Source organism: Marmota flaviventris, chromosome Y, assembly GCF_047511675.1.
Source record: "Marmota flaviventris isolate mMarFla1 chromosome Y, mMarFla1.hap1, whole genome shotgun sequence".
In the NCBI taxonomy this organism is placed as follows: domain Eukaryota; kingdom Metazoa; phylum Chordata; class Mammalia; order Rodentia; family Sciuridae; genus Marmota; species Marmota flaviventris.
In genome coordinates, this window is record NC_092519.1 from 14,969,704 (window position 1) to 14,984,134 (window position 14,431).

The 14,431-nt window shown below is 49.6% G+C and overlaps 1 long non-coding RNA gene across 1 annotated transcript; it reads right to left on the minus strand.

Annotated features, from left to right (window-relative positions):
- Positions 1–1,261: 1,261 nt before the first annotated feature.
- Positions 1,262–5,049, minus strand: LOC139703472 (uncharacterized). Its single transcript, XR_011705770.1, has 2 exons — positions 4,776–5,049; positions 1,262–2,371 (listed from the first exon to the last, which is right to left on the minus strand). It is a non-coding gene; the product is annotated as an uncharacterized lncRNA (long non-coding RNA).
- Between the last annotated feature and the right edge of the window lie 9,382 nt (positions 5,050–14,431).

Below are 14,431 nucleotides of genomic sequence, written 5' to 3' on the forward strand. Positions count from 1 at the left end.
TTATAAAGGTAGTACTCTGCAAACTCTATTAACGTGCCTTCTGTTTCTCCCCCCTGTGAGCACATCCCCCTCCCTGGCTATTTGGAAGCCGGGCCTGGGGCAAGGACAGGTGTGCTAGACCACTGCTGCAAAACTCTGAGCTACGGAGCAAAATGCAAATGGCAGTCCAGGGTGTGCGCTGAGCTACTTGCACATCTCAGGGACCGTTCTCTTTCATGAGGACAGTTGCAAAGACCATGCTTTGCTGCACAGAAGAATTTTTTAAGTCAAAAGTTTCTTAAGTCCAAATAGCTGCCAGTCAACGCGAGCCTACCCTGGTGCCCTCTACGTATGCACGCACTCACACGCGCGCACACACACATCAGGTGCCACAGGTGTATATTTATGCCAGGAGAGAGAACTCTGCACGTGAAATGCTCTTTCATTCCGGGAGCACAGGAGAATCAATGTGAAGAACCGTAGGTCGGTCTGATATGTGGGAAGTAACCAGGTGAGCGACTGCGCATCTCTGAGAAGAGTGCACACCCTCAGCACCGGCTCCCGCAGCGAGGGCAGATGGCAGGTGGCACAGCGGGGAGGACTTTCCATACCATGTCTGCAGGCTGAGCAGCTCTTCAGCCGCCAGCACAGGGCAGACTGCTGGGGCGGGGAGCAGACGGGGCGCCCCACCACCACCACCTCCCAGACACTAGCTCAGATGGAAAGAGACCTGGGAGACAGCAAAACTCGTGCAATGCGTGCATGATTCTGCACGGAACCTCTGCACCACAAGAATGTTCAGAGAGCTCTAAGAACTGAACTGGGATCTGGGCTGAGGCCGACCTCCTGACCCGATGGCTGTACCTGGTTCCGCAGAACGCCTCTCTCTACAGGAAACAGCATGCTCAAGAACTCTGCCTCCAACCAGCCTCGAAGGGCTGAGGATGTCAAGAAGTGCACAGAACATTTTGTAAATAAGAGTTTTTCAAAATAAACAAAGAATATGGATGAATTTTCTTTTAAACGAGTGGGAATTTTAAAGGCCTCCAGAAAGATCAGTTTTGAATAGTCAGAAATGTTCTGCTAATCCATTCATGAAAATATACACTGTCAAGAAGAAGGGAAGACTTGGGGAATACTAAGCCTATTTCAAATAAAAATGCTCTGCAAAGAGTCTGACTTTGTTGAGGCGAGCGAATAAAGAAGTATTATCTTAGAGGAGAGAAGAAATATTATTGAATTTTTTTTTACATTGCCTTTTAGAAAGCCAAGGACGCAGATGTCAGGTGTAAGTATCTTTTTTAATCAGAGGAGGCTCGGTATAGAACACTTAGCATGTGCAAGGTCCCCGGTTCCATTCCCAGCACAGGAAAAAGAAATTCAGAGCCAGCCTGTTTGATCTCTTTAAGCCAATTTTAAAAGGAGGACGTGCCTCTGGGCCTCAAGTTCAAACACTCGAATGTTCAGGGTCCTTGCCTAGCTGGGTGGGTCCCCAAATCTCAAGGCACATGAATTCTGGGCACTTCATCAGGTACACCGCCACCAGCCTCGATGGTCATCCACAGCAACGCCTGGAGGAATTCCTCACCCAGCAGTGAAAATGACATTCGTGTGAGTAGAGCAGCCACAGCTTCCACACCTTCTTCTGATTTAATCTGCCAAGGTCCCCACTAAGGCTGGTGACCTTAAGCCTTGAGAGGAGGAGGACCCTGATCTAGCCCAGGGGTTCCCCCTGGGGAGCGATTTTGTCCCAAGCTACACTAGACCGCTAAGGTTTCCTGGCACCTCGTGGGTGACAGGCCCGGGGTACTGCTAAACGTTCTGCAGTGTACATGGTGACCCCATCTGATGAACTGTCCAGCCCCAAACGTCACGGGTGCGGATGCTGTGAACTTCTTGTGCAAGCCACTCCCTGTGGGGACAGGAGTATCTGGAAGGCCGGGCAGTTAGGCAGAGAGCACGGGGTGGAGAGCCGTCTCCAAAGAGCTACAGCCGGCAGCACCTTGTGAGGGCACGAGACTTGGCCACGCTCCTGTCCCCAGCGGGTAATACAATTGATTGTTTTATCGCTAAATAGTTAAGAGTTTGCTATTTGGGGTTCATTTTCCTGTTCTCAGGCGATCCCAACTGTTTCTATTTGATCCAAAATGCTGCATTTAATTTAGATCTTAAACACATATGAAATAATAGGTTGTGGACACACAGTCAACTTTTGAAATCCATTCATTTCTTACAGAATTCCCGCATTCAACTGCAGCATAGATACCAAGACCCGAGGGTTCTTCCTTGGAAACACTGTTCCTCTGAACAAGTGGATCCCAGAGACTTCAGCTGAGGGACGTGCTGGATTCCACGTCACGGAGAACCACCACGGCACAGCCACGTCAGGGACCTTCAGGGGAAACGCAGACTAGAGTCAGACACCAACACACCCAAAGGCCCCTGGAGGCTGAAAGCAGGGACCTCTGAGCCAGGGGTCCAAAGTCAGCTCATGGCCACAAGCAGGAGGGAGACAGTGCTAGTGTCCGGGGGCTGCGCCGTGCCCTGTTTACTAGGGTGTCCACGCACCATCCTCAGTCCCTTACTGGTGCCACGCACGCAGAGTCCCTGCAGAAAGGAGTCTGTGGCCGCTGGGCCCCTGTCTGCATCACTGAGTGTCTGATGAGTCCCCACCGTCCCCTGCAGTGCTGACGGCACTTGCTGCACACGGATGGCTTACAGGGGCCAGGGCCAGCGCAAGGACATCGCCACTCCTCGTTCCACACGCGGGTGTCAGTTTGAGCAAGTAACATGCCCCTGTCCTGGAGCTGAGGAGGGAGTACAAAGGCCCCAGTGTGTCCTGGGAACGAGGGGAAAACAGACACGGACCCTGCGGGAACTAAGATGACCCAGACAATACGTGGGCAGCCCTGGGGGAATCAGACGGCACACTTGCCCCTCTGCGCCCAGGCCACCAGGGGAGGTGGCCAACCCCTATTAAAACCACACATAGGACAGGTGGCTCCAAAACTATAGATAACAACAACTTTCAAGGCAAAAAAAAAAAAAAAAAGGGTGAAACTAATAAAAAGAAAATAAAAGCAGGAAAAAGATAATTCACCATGAAAAAATGATCAAGAATGTGATATAGAAAGAACTAGAAATTATAAAAAAAAAAAAAAACTGGAAAGATAAATGTTGGAAAATAATGATGAGATTTTTACGCTGAAATGTGAATTTACGAAATTTAATGATGAGATGTATACGATAGCCGGGTACGATGAGCACACACCTGTAATCCCAGAGACTCCGGAGGCTGAGGGAGGAGGACTGCAGATTCAAAGCCAGCCTCAGTGACCTAGGGAACTTTGCAGACCCTATCTCTAAATAAAGTATAAAAAAGGGCTGGGGATGTGGCTCAGTGGTAAAGCATCCCTGGGTTCAATCCTCAATACCAAAAAAAAAAAAAACAGATTGTTACACTAAAGTTGTGATAACAATGCAATGGATCTTGATTCATGAGAACAGTTTCAATATCAATATGATAAAGAGTATCAATAAGTAAACAACTCCACCATGAAGGATCAAGCATTTCATTTAAGGTAAGAAACACTATCTTGTTCATTGATATTTCTGAGAAAATTGAATTTTCAGCTCATGGATATAACAAAGGCCATTCGAGATAGTGAAGAAATGAACACAAAATCAAGCACTTTTCTGTGAATATGAATGTTGGTCTGGCATCGCAAAACACAACGACTTCTCCAACATCCAGGCAAAAGCAGAAAACAAATCTTCAAATTTTGATATTTTTTGCATTTTAGTAAAAACATGAGAAACCGAAAACGAGTGATTTAATATTTGTGGAAATAACTGCAGTCTATGCAGTGAAAAGGATGTTAGAATATCCTTCATGCTCGAAAGTCATCAGGAGAATGTTATAAAAATCTGGACTCCAAAAGCGATACCAATATTTATTTGCAGTAATTCAATCTCAATATTCATTTTTTTTTGAGAGAGAGAATTTTTTTTAATATTTATTTTTTAGTTTTCGGCGGACACAACATCTTTGTTTGTATGTGGTGCTGAGGATCGAACCCGGGCCGCACGCATGCCAGGCGAGCGCGCTACCGCTTGAGCCACATCCCCAGCCCCTCAATATTCTTAATTAAGAAAATGACCTAGTTCTCATCTACCAAACTCAGCAAGCGTTAAAAAGGAAAAAAAATCAAAATATATGAGAGATCATAAAAAGACCCTACTCGTATGCTTTGTTAGACCTTTTATTAGATTCTGATTATATGGTGATCTGGATGGAATCTGATAATCTATGTCAGACAGAATGAGAGAAGTAGGGGTTGGTAAAAGAACTGCCCAAGTCAAAAGAGAAACAAAGAATTGTAACAACCCCCACCAGGACAACCGGCTCCTGATTTGGGTGAGATAAAGCGATTGACAGTTTTACATCCTGTCAAACACGAATCCTAATCTTGAATGTCTAGAGAAGTTAACTGAAAGCACCCCTAAGTTCTTAGGATCTCAGACCACCAATCCTCCAGGTCCCGTGGGCCTTTCTTTCAGCCGCTCACCAGAAATCCTTGCTCAGATTTTCCTGATGCTCCCGAAATGAAACCCACGGTGGCACCTCCCACCTCCGTATATCAGTGCACACACCCAGGAAGTAGGCCCACTGCAGTGCACGGCAAAATCCACGACACAGCGGCCAACACAGCAGAACAACTCTGACAAGGTGCTGCGACGGAGGTTATGTGACCAGGTTCTTCTCCTCGGAATGCCCCCCCCCCCACGACACTCACCCTCTGGTGACGACAGGAGGAGACTCGGTACTGAGATGAAGGGGGGTGCATAACAGTGAATCACTGGGATGTGGCGTGAGCTGCTCTGACCTCCTGGGGATACAAGGGGAGCTGGAGCATCTCTTCAGCTGGGCCTGGGTCACCTGACCTGGTCGGTGGATGATGTGTGGATTCGCTGCACAAAGAGTCGACTCATTTACCTCCCAGGCAGGAGAAAGCAGGGGCCCCGGGAGGTCCCGTCACGCTGCTCAGGACTGTGCACACGCAGCGTAAGACTTGTGCATCACTTATTTCTGGAACTTTCTGTGAAAATCTTCAGACTGCTGTTGACTGTGGCCAACTGAAACAGAAAGCAGATCTGTGGGTAAGAGTGTCTGACGTACGTGCTAGCACCTATTTACAAAGGTCTTACGTCTAGGACAAGACATTGTTCAACGGAATCATAATGATGCTTTTTAAAAACCTGACGTTTTGGGGGACACACCCAGGTGCATTTGTGTATAGCTGTAAATCTCCCAGCAATCCATAACCCTGACATGCAGCCTGGTCCCCGAGTACTGACCACCAACCCACAGAGGGAGAGGCATCTTCTCAAGGGGTGTGCTGTTCTCAGGCAGTGATGAACTCGGTGTTGCAGGATCACGCACGACCATTTGCCGGGGTGCACGGGACGTGGGGGGCACCTCCATGCATACAGTGAGTGCAATCCCCCGTGACTGGGGCACCCCAACCTGTTCCCTCCCCAGTGTTTCAAGAGACCCCATGGGAAGCAATGGCACACTATTCCCAAACCTCTGATTCTCCCTGGGCCCTTTTCCAAGTCCCTCTCTTAGCATCAGCCTTGAATGGGTGGCCAGCATCCCGCCATCTCTTCCGATCTTTGCTTCTCATTTACGGGCGCCTTTGGTAAATGCCACCTGCTCAGATCCTCAACACTGACTCCCTCTCGTGCACACCCTTCTCCTACATTTGTGCTGAGCTCTGTGCAAATCAAGATTTGCAAATGAACTCTGCTTTTGGTAACATGCACACAGCTAGGCTTTCTTACACAAGAAATACCAGAGACGTTTTTATCAGCCAAGTTAACGCCAGTGTAGTTTGAAGAATCCCGGCATCAGGGACTGAAGGAGGTTCAGCCGATGAATACACGATGCGGAAATCTAAAGTGCTAGGCTCAGATATTTTATGCATTCGTATGTTGCAGAAACGGGAGCACCAGCAAGGACATTTGGAAAGAGTAGTAAATGTTAGTCACAATACATCTTCTAATAATTCTAGAGACTGGAATGGCCAGGGTATTCAATCCCCGTAATAGAAAAGTTAAACTTAATCCACAGCATTAGTTATGTGTGTCCCGCTGACAGAAAGCACTGAGATATCCGTATAAATGAACTTGTTCTCATTCATCCAAGAAATAGTCTGCGGTTGCGTTTCTGGCTGGAGGTGGTAGAATGGCCAGGATGGAAATTCGGTCATAAAATTCTGATTCTGTCAGAGCTGCTGCTCACAGTGCCTTCCTGCTCCTGGGTTTCAAATGCTCCCAGGCAGCTCTACCCACTTATGAGGGTTGGGCCCAAGGATAGCATTTCAGGGTGGAAAGACGACTCCTCTGTTCTCGCTCCTGGGCTGCGGACAAGAGTCCTCAACTTCTCCCGGCCCATGAGGGAGCTGTAACAGGAGGCCCAGAATGAGCAGACATGCCTCAGGAGCGTCATCTTTATTAGAAATCCTGATCCGTGCGATGACAGACACCATCCACCCTCTCAAACCCCGATTGGGGGCTGTGCCACGAGATTCGTGGAGAGCACTTCCGCCTCGGTTCAATTGGGTCGATATTCTTGCCGCACTGCCTGTGTGCCAACACCGCAGACTGGCTCTGCAGGTACCCAAATGGCTGTGCGATGACCTTACACGTTGCAAACCATCCGAAGCCACCCTGGTCATTAACCATCAGAGTACTTTGACACAGGCATAAAGAAGGTGGACGTCTCTCCTGTGGCGGGCAGCAGTACTTCTGCCATTTCCCAAGGAAATCGCTTTCTACGGACCACCCGTGTCCACGTTTGATGGGCATCTTCTCTCATGATGTCTCTGAAAAAATCAAGGCACTGACAAAGACCGCAAGCTAAGAAAATACACGTGCTGTAGAGGAGGCTGCCCCATCAAGGGATTAAAGGAATAAGAGGGGGTAACGTACGAAGCATCTCCTGGTATTTCTAGAAGTCAGGTCCCATGTCCCGGTGAAAAGTTTCATCGATTACACCAGCTCAGAGTTTTGGAACACGTGGCACCAACAGGTGCCAATCCACGTACAACGTTCTTCACTAAAGCCAGGGGGCAGTGGCCTTGCTATGGGCAACAAGAACATTGGAGCCATGTCAACAACGCACTCAACGTGAAGGGGGACCCTCAGGTTTCGATATCCTGTCGTGCCAACGCCGGGTGATACTACTTCACAGTGCCCAGAACAGGGCTTCACCTGCCTCGTCCTTTCTACACAGCTGGGCATCTGAGGTTGGCCTTGAACTTGCAAGCCTCCTGCCTCGGCCTCCGGAGTTGCTGGGATCGTGGTCACACGCCACCATGCCCAGTCCCCACGACTCTTGCAGAGAAGCGGGAACTAAGCACACAAACCCCCGGCTTTGAAACAGAAATTCGCTATTCTACCCACGGTTCCCCAGCTCACAGGATGGAAGCTTCTCAGAGGGAAAGCTGTGCTTGTTGGTTTTCTGAATAAAGCTGTGTGATCTCTGCTTCCAGCCCCTCGGCTTTGGGGGTAACCAGGGCTTGCTTGTTACCCTTTGCAAGTCCATGCAGAGCCGCTGTGGGTAGAAGGTGATCTGGATGATTTTTTTTTTTTTTTTTTTGAGGCAATTGCATGAGAAATTGGGATTGTTAATAAAATGAAACAGCTCTCATTCCCGGCGTCCCCAGCCTCTGTCTGGAGGGACTTCAACCCTCCCACACCCGTGTGCGTCTGAGTTTCGTCACTCCATCTGCCCCATCACGGCATGGCAGAAATCACACAGCAGAGAAGAGCCCAACCCCGGCTGCCCTCCCGGTCTCCATCCTGTCCCCGTCCTCTGGGGCCTGTCCCCATCTATCCTGCCCGGGACTGCCTGGACTCCCAAACATCTCTCCTCCATTAGGCACACAACTGAAAAACAGCAGCTTTGAAGCCAAGTAAACGTTTCCAAAATAAATGTTGACTCTGCCAGGAAACATTTCTGAAGGTATTTCAACAGCGCCACTAAGACACATAGAGCATACGGTGCACCGGCAGCACATGGAAAACAGTTTGCAGTTCTTTCTACGCACCGGGGGCTGTTCATGCACGGTTTCCACCTGTGCAAGGAGCCAGCCGATACTGGGTGACATGGTGTTTCTCAACCTACTACCCACAGAAAACTCAGTAAAAATATCACGTTTGCCAATACCGGTGGTCAGTCCTCGCCCATTTCGAACGCTCTGCAGGCGTGGGCAGTTTAACCCACGCAGCGGAGACCTGGCAGCTCAGGGGATGCAGGAAGACATGAACTTGGCATCCACGGAACGTTGCTGGAGCCGGTCTCGAGCTGATTGCCAACCCTCAGGGAAAAAAGTGTCCCCACCTGGAGTCTTATCAGGAATGGGTGCTGGGTTGACCAGTCATGGCCAGCACAGCTCGTCTAGATCAAGTTTATCCACAGGTCACTTGACTGACTGACGTGAACAAGGATCATGTTTTCCCCAAACTAGAAGCGACAATATTCCTATATTCTGTGTGCGTGTGCGTGCGTGTGTGTGAACATATATGTGTGTATGTGTGTGTATGTACATGCACACATGTACATATATGCATATATAAGTGGATAAAATATATTCCTATAGATATTTAAAGTTTTACCCTACCTGGTCTTCTTTTCCCTTGAAACTTACTCCTAACATCTGATAGTGCCCAAGCTGGAAATTCCACCCCAGCAGAGGTCTCACTAGTAATCTCTGATCACTTTCCTAGTCCGTAGTTGGAAAGCCTTTGAAATCACAAGTAAGTTCGCGTCCTGCAGCACAGTTGTCAAGCAGACGCGATTCTGCGTACGTACACACCCCACCCCCTACCCCCACGTGGGGACGCTGGACAATGAGGGGAGACCTTCCCGGCTGAGAGGACCGAGGGAGGCGACTCCACCGAGCGCACAGAGACCAGAGACGGTGCGAGGTGTCTTTAGGACGCTCAGCACAGCCCCAGCAGCGGAGAAGATCCAGTCCTTCCCGTCGATGATGCCGAGGTTAAAAAAAAACAAAAACAGGATTTATCAACAGTGTCATCAGTAGATACAACAAATCTGAAATATTTTATATTTTATAAAGTACATTCTTTAAAATACAGAGCACTTGTGGGGATGGGGCTGTAGCTCTGTGGCAGAGCACTTGCCTAGCACATGTGAGGCACTGGGCTCAGTCTAAGACCCCATAAACAGAAACAAAGTAAAGGCACGCTGTCTGTCCATCTATAACTGCAAAAAGTAAAATACATAGATGTATAGCACCTGTTCTAAAATTCTCCGCTTAAATAAGAATAAACTAAATATGGGCTAAGGATAGACAGAAAAATAAGTGAACTTTGAACAAGTTAACTTTGACGTTAACTTTAAAACTCAGGTTGCTGAATGTGAAGGTAAACACAGACATTTTCTCTTCTAGAAAGTCAAATTCTTTATATTCCCTAGGGAAAAAAAAAAAAGGTCTCTTCCTATTTTCCTTAAGACACACTTAAGAATGTTCTTACAAAGGCATTTCAGAAAACCAGAACGTTCTTTGGAGGAAATGCAGACACCTCTTGCAGGTGTGTGAGGCATCAGATTGGCCAGGTTCCGTCCGAGGTTTCGGAACCTAAGCTCCTGGGCTGACGGTCTGGCTGGTGGGAGGGCAGGGGTCCACCATGCACGAGGCCCTGGGGTCAACGCCCAGCACAACAACCAAAAGAACCCAACACAAAAGACCATGTATTTTGCGACTCCATTCATATAAGATGCCTTGAATAAGGAATCCAACAGACGCAGCTGACGTCGGCAGAAGAGATAGTTAAAGAACATGGGATTATTATTATTATTTTTTTTAATGGTCAGATAAACTCCGTACGCTGTGGCTGTGCACGCAGCCCAGGGTCATCCGTGTGGCACATGCACAGTGAACTTCCTGGGTGGCTGTGCACCTGACGCTCACATCTGCCCTCAGCTCCCCATCTGTCGGAGATGGTAGATGCTGATGCCAAAAGGTGAAATGGTAGTGATTGTGGCATCAAATTGTCACATCCTCCAAAAAAAACCAAAAATGCTGTCTACATGGTTCTTTCTTACACTCTCCCTTTATTGTGTTACTTTTTGGCCACTTTCCAGATACGATGGCATCGATAACTGAAGTATGCTCCCTAGGCAGGTGGTTCTTCTTCTTTTTTTTTAGGAATGTAGACATCAGACAAATTTCATTTAGCTCCTTGGCCAAAAAGCCACTCTGACTATGTCAGCTCTCTGCTACTGTTTCAAACACCTGAGGACGGTCAACTTAAAAAGAGGAAAGGTTCATTTGGGCTCACGGCGACAGAGGTTTCCTTCTATGGTTGGTTGACCTCGCTTCCCCTGGGCTTGGGGCAAGGCTGCACATCACAACGGAAGCAGATGGTGCAGGAAACTGCTCACCTCGTGGTCACTGGGAAGCAACAACCACCACAAAGAACCAAACGAGGGGCCAGGGTCCCACAGTCGCCTCGTGCACCCACTTCCTCCCAGGAGGCCCCACCTCCTCCCCGCAGTGCCATGATTGGGGGACCAAGTCTTTAAGACTTGGCAGGTGGACATTCAAGGTCCGGGGAATAGCAGCTAGCCTCATTTTTCTCTTAGGGTCTAAGACCTAAACTCCGGGTCCTCTAAACCCAGCCTCCAGGTCCCAACAAAAACTTCACCCCCAAGTCTGGCAGAAGTGCAGCTTACCCACCCTCGCTCCAGGTCGACACAATCGGACCCCCTGGGAGCCGGCAGGGCCAGCGGGGCTCTCACAGCCCTCTGATCATCCGACGGGGACAAGGACTTGAGAAGCGACGTCTTGGATCAGGGGTTCTCAAAGTCCAGGGGGTGCAGAAATCCCCTGGGGCTCTGCTTAAAGAGGCAGGCTCCGCCCTGATGCGGCACCAGACATTCCTGTTTCCCAAACTGTAACTTAGGTTTGATGGGTACCTTCATGGTCATCCTCTCTGACACACAGGTGTCACTGAGAGGATCCCGCAGTGACGGGGCGCGGGGCAGGGAATCGATTTCACTGAGGACGGGGAGGAAGACAGCCACTGTTTCCACGCATTCGTCATCCTGCAGAGGTACCCCAGGCCACTTGTGGTTCCATGAGAATGCGGTCGAGAAGCAGGAGGAGATCCACTTCCTTCCTGCACACTGCAGACGGCAGCTGGGGGTGAGCTGGCCCATTCTGTCCCCTCCCTGGGAGCGAGCAGTGAGGAGGCCACAGGTGTGGCGCTACAGGCTCACCTTGGTGACGCACAGGAGGCTTCGTGCAAACGGAAAAACGGCAATCACGTGACATGGGGGTGCCACTTCTGGAGGAATCTTAAAGGTATTTCGTAAGAAGTTGTGACGCTGCATAAAAAGGAGCTACACCAACAATTCACCCAATTATTAGTTCAGGCACAGACTGTGACCACTCCCCCTCAACAGTGGGTGCAACACGGCATCTGATACGAAACCCCCATCTATCTTGCAGAGCTCATCATATACACGTGTGTACGTGTGTGTATTCATTTACATGTATTTACATATATGTGACACGTATGCGCACATATGTGCAGGTATTACAGAATCCATCGTATATATACATATGCGTAGGGTGTGTGTGTGCATGGGTGTGTGCACAATGCTCGAACGTGTGGCTCTATCTCGCAAGCTAGACCTTATTGCAGAGCGCGGGCTGTCACAGTGCCCTACGGTCGTGTGCCACACAGCAGTGTTTGAGTCACACACAGAGTTCACACTGTGGCTGTGCCACGGCCGTCTTGGCTGGCACAGGTCCCCTTGGGTTCATCAACTTCCCGTGGCATGAAAAAGGCCTGAGGAAAATGACTTACAGGGGGAAAGACTTTCTGGGGCTCATGGATTCAGAGGTCTGAGATGGGGGTTAACGGGCTCCACTGCTTCTGGACCTGTTGTGAGGCACAAAATCACGGCAGAAGGGCACGGAGCGGCGGGAGGCTCAGGAAGCGGACAGGGAGCCAGGAAGGGGCCAGGAACAGGAGACGTTCCCGAGGGCGTGCCCCCCAGGACCCATCCCCTCCAAGGAGGATGCACCCCCTCCATCCGCCACGCTCCAAGCAGTCCCTCAGTGGATTAATCCACATAGACAGTGGCCTGCGCTCGTCTCTGCTTAAAGTAGAAACTGAGGCTGACATCGACATTCCAACCTGGGGCTTTCCAAGGGGACGGGTTCCGAGGTGTTGAGCAGAGGATCGAGCCCCTAAATGCTGCGAGGTGCCACGGAATCAACCAGGGTCCTTTAAAAATACTGGAATAATCGAAAGCTCCACAGTGAACATTTTTTAAAATGAAGCAATAATGTTGTTGGCTGCTAAAATCTGCCACAAACAAGCAAATTCATTATCACATTGTGGGAAAGGATTTTTTTCAACATTAGATCAAGGAGCCCAATAATAATCTGTTACTGGGCGGATAATTAGAGGCAGGGACTGGCCTTTTCTCCTGTAGGACGCTGCCCCCTGCAGGAAGAGCTCGGCTCTGCACGTCAGAGGGAAGGTTGGCCGCCTTCCGTTTCCTTGTGTTCGACTTAGTTAATGAGTAAGATAACGGACAGGTGAGAGGTCTCCTGGGCCATTTATACTGAGCCTGTGGCACACATTCAGGTGACAGTTAATGTGCAAAAATAAACCTTGAGTTTCTTCTTAAGATCTAATAAGCAAAGATTTCCACAAAAGGCCACTGTTTGCCAACAATAAATAACAGATCCCCAAAAATAACCATTAAAATAGTAAAAAAAAAAAAAAAAAGGCACCATGACTGACACATGTCTGCATTGTGCAATGGCCAAATGAATCTCTCCTCCAGATAACTGAGCAAAATGAATCATAGTGGGGTTTTTTTTTGCTTTAAAATAACACTTCAATTTATAAGTCACCAATTAATAACCGTATTTTAAGTTCTATAGATAAGATGACCCTGCACATTACCCTATTCTTTATCTCGTCTAGACAAAGAGTCTATTCCCACATGGTCAAGTTCTGAAAAGGGTTGATAAGCAAAAAGCTAACCTAACAAATAGTTAGAAACCCATTGAGCTACTTCTTCTAGAGCTGTCTTGGAGACCTTCTGTGCTGCGGATTGGGTCCTCTGGAAGCAGACGGTGAGATGTCGCTGGGGAAGGCATTTGTTATGAATTCACACGCGGGACGTGGAGGAAGAGGAGGAAGAGGAGCTGAAGGTGCGGCAGCCCGGAGCCAGGCACGGGGCCGGGGGGACATGCCCCTAGAGCTGCCCCGTGTTGGAGTGGAATGACCGGGTCGTAGGCCCTCCCCCGGCCTTCGGAGATGTGGGTCGACCTGGGAAAGATGTGCCTTTGGGCAGAGGGTCAGTCTGCAGCCAAAGCAGCCCTGGAAGAACCGCGTCTTACCGCGCTGCCCAGGCTGGGCTGCGGCACTGACTTAGAGGGCAGTGTGGTGGCACGTGGGATTCCTTCCTGCATCCAGTTCACGTGGCCTTTGGGGACAGCACCTCTACTCCTACAGAGCCAGGGCTGGAGGCATGAACCGTCCCTGTGGGTCACAGGAGTGAGCGGGGACCTTACTGCTCTTGGCACTGAGATCCCTGCAACCTGGTCCTTGGAGACACAAAGCCCACATTCAACCTGTGAATGCACGTCTAGACGTCACACTCCAAGGACAGCTTCCCGTCTGCACAGGCGGCCGGAGTGCTCCCTAAGGCCCCCCGGGTTGGTTCCTTCTGAGCTCTGGCAGCTGGGGACCGCCCCGTCTCTGTGTGACACAGGGTCCCTGTTCAGCCTGACCTCAGAGCATGCCTGACCTCAGATCTCTGCCTTCACCAGGTTTATCCCATCTTCTTGCTGTTGGAAGCTGGGCAGGCAGTGGTGCAGTTGCAGGCCTCTGCCCACCAGGGGGCGCCCTGTGTACAGGATTGCTCCATGGGACAGTCCCCCAGGACCTCAGGGCTAGTCACAGCAGGAGGAGGCCATGCCCCCCAACAGGAACCTCTGCAGGATCCTCCCATCAGCTCACTGTGTCTGCAGACAGGGAACCCGGCGGGAGCAGTGGTATTTCTAATCAGGGCAGCGAGCATTCTAACAGCCGGTGCAAATGGTCCCTATCTGCACACAACTAGAAAAACACCACCCCCTTTGCTCCCCCACATCCCTGTTGCCATCCTAAAAAAATAATGCCATGAGGGTGAGAGGGGAGCACTTTTCCGCAGGTACATTCTGTGGGAGTGATAAGTACATGTTTACAACAGGAATAACGGTAGCAGCCTTTGCAGTCTCCATTTCCTGGGCATTTTTCTCTCCGGTGGTTTGTAAAGGTCATAAAACCGTTTAAGAACCTTGAAAGAACAAGGTGTTTTCCCTGAGAAGAACGCTGATTATGAACCTGAACA